We start from the raw sequence: 3,093 nt of genomic DNA on the forward strand, positions 1-3,093 counted from the left end.
TTTTTTAAATCCTGGATGTGACCCACAAATGGCCGCGATCTCTAGAGAGCTTGACTGATGGCACGTGCAGGGCGTGCTGATGTGAGAGATCATTCACACAAAACAAAAACTCTGTCTACCAAATCAAATTTGCCAACCCATTTTTAATACCCTGCGACCCATCCGAGGGTCGCGACCCAGGGTTTGAGAACCGCTATACTACGGACCCAGTACACAACCGGTACACACTCAGAACACAACCAGCACACACCCAATAAACAACTAGTACACACGCAGAAAACAACCAGGACACACCCAATACACAACCAGTACACAATCAGTACACACCCAATACACAACCAGTACACAACCAATACACAATCAGTACACACCCAATACACAACCAAGACACAATCAGTACACACCCAATACACAACCAGTACACAACCAAGACACAATCAGTACACACCCAATACACAACCAGTACACAATCAAGACACAATCAGTACACACCCAGTACACAACCAGTGCACAACCAGGACACAACCAGTATACAACCAGTACACAACCAAGACACAATCAGTACACACCCAATACACAACCAGTACACAATCAAGACACAATCAGTACACACCCAGTACACAACCAGTGCACAACCAGGACACAACCAGTATACAACCAGTACACAACCAGCACACACCCAATACACAACTAGTACACAACCAAGACACAACCAGCACACACCCAATACACAACTAGTACACAACCAAGACACAATCAGTACACACCCAATACACAACCAGTACACAACCAAGACACAATCAGTACACACCCAATACACAACCAGTACACAACCAAGACACAATCAGTACACACCCAATACACAACCAGTACACAACCAATACACAATCAAGACACAATCAGTACACACCCAGTACACAACCAGTGCACAACCAGTATACAACCAGTACACAACCAGTACACACCCAATACACAACTAGTACACACGCAGAAAACAACCAGGACACACCCAATACACAATCAGTACACAACCAATACACAACCAGTACACAATCAGTACACAACCAGTGCACAACCAGTACACAACCAGTGCACAACCAGGACACAACCAGGACACAACCAGTGCACAACAAGGACACAACCAGGACACAACCAGTACACAACAAGGACACAACCAGGACACAACCAGTACACACCCAGTACACACCCAGTACACAACCAAGCAAGCAACGTTTTATGTATATATCACTTTTAAACCCATAGTTACAAAGTGTTTTACACGCAATACCACAATACGAATAAATACATAAAATAACCAGTACACAACCAGTACACACCCAGACCGCAACTAATGCACACTCAGTACACTACCAGTACACACCCAGCACCGCCCAGCTGCGACCAGCACCAGACTCAGCTGACGGTGCGCGAAGTCCAACTGGCGCAGAGTTTGCGTGTTAAGTCGCATGAAACCCTCGTCCCGCACTTCAGCGAACACGAGCCCAAACACGTTAGAGGGAACCGAACCCTGACAGGTTCACAGCCAAACGTCACGTCTGGTCTTACCGGCAGAGTGGACCGGCCGCCCGGTGTCAGGGTCCAGAAAAACCAGATCAAGTGTCCGCGAAGTCCAGCTGCTCAGTGCCAGTCTGCTGCTGCGGGGGGAGGAGGGGCAGCTTTTGTTTCCCTGTCCACACTGAGGCGTGCTGAGTTCTCCGCCTCTGGGCGGGACGGAGCCCAGAACCACACGCGCGTTGTCCGGAGGTCCGAACCCACCGTCCAGTCACGTGGCTGCAGCAGTGGACAGGTCAGAACGGTTCGACTTTGCTTTAAGTCCAGTTAAGAAAGCAGAGAAAGAAAACTGGGTTTGATTCCTCCTTCAAGACCTGGGATTTAAAAGACACGCGAGCCTGGTTTACCTGTCTCATTTCCTCTTTTATTTTCCTATTGTCCTCTTTTATTTTCTTATTTTCCTCTTTTATTTTCTTATTTTCTTCTTTTATTTTCCTATTTTCCTCTTTTAGTTTCCTATTGTCCTCTTTTATTTTCTTATTGTCCTCTTTTAGTTTCCTATTTTTCCTCTTTTATTTTCTTGTTTTCCTCTTTTATTTTCCTCTTATTTTCTTATTTTCCTCTTTTATTTTCTTATTTTCCTCTTTTATTTTCTTATTTTCCTCTTTTATTTTCTTATTTTCCTCTTTTATTTTCCTCTTTTATTTTCTTATTTTCCTCTTTTATTTTTCCTCTTTTATTTTCTTATTTTCCTCTTTTATTTTTCCTCTTTTATTTTTCCTCTTTTATTTTCTTATTTTCCTCTTTTATTTTCATAATTTCCTCTTTTTTTCCTCTTTTATTTTCTTATTTTCCTCTTTTATTTTCCTTATTTTCCTTCTCTTTGCGTTCTATCTGAGGACAAACGATGTTGATGAAGTTGTGACGCATCAGCAAGGATTCCAGCTGCTACGATGTCAGCCAACGAAGTGTGTGTGTGTGTGTGTGTGTTTGGAGTAGGGTGGTGTGTGTGGAGTAGGGTGGTGTGTGTGGAGTAGGGTGGTGTGTAAATACAGATTAAATCAGGACGAACAATGTCTGCTATCAGTTGTAAGGTTTGCAGCACATAGCTGCTGAACCACGTGATGAATACAGACTATGAGACAGTCTGCTGAACCACGTGATAAATACAGACTATGAGACAGTCTGCTGAACCACGTGACAAATACAGACTGTAAGACAGTCTGCTGAACCACGTGATAAATACAGACTGAAAGACAGTCTGCTGGACCACGTGATAAATACCGAATGTAAGACAGTCTGCTGAACCACGTGATGAATACAGACTGAAAGAGAGTCTGCTGGACCACGTGATAAATACCGAATGTAAGACAGTCTGCTGAACCACGTGATAAATACAGACTGAAAGACAGTCTGCTGGACCACGTGACAAATACAGACTGTAAGACAGTCTGCTGAACCACGTGATAAATACAGACTGAAAGACAGTCTGCTGGACCACGTGATAAATACCGAATGTAAGACAGTCTGCTGAACCACGTGATAAATACAGACTGAAAGAGTCTGCTGAACCACGTGATG

Source organism: Lampris incognitus, chromosome 15 (assembly GCF_029633865.1).
Source record: "Lampris incognitus isolate fLamInc1 chromosome 15, fLamInc1.hap2, whole genome shotgun sequence".
In the NCBI taxonomy this organism is placed as follows: domain Eukaryota; kingdom Metazoa; phylum Chordata; class Actinopteri; order Lampriformes; family Lampridae; genus Lampris; species Lampris incognitus.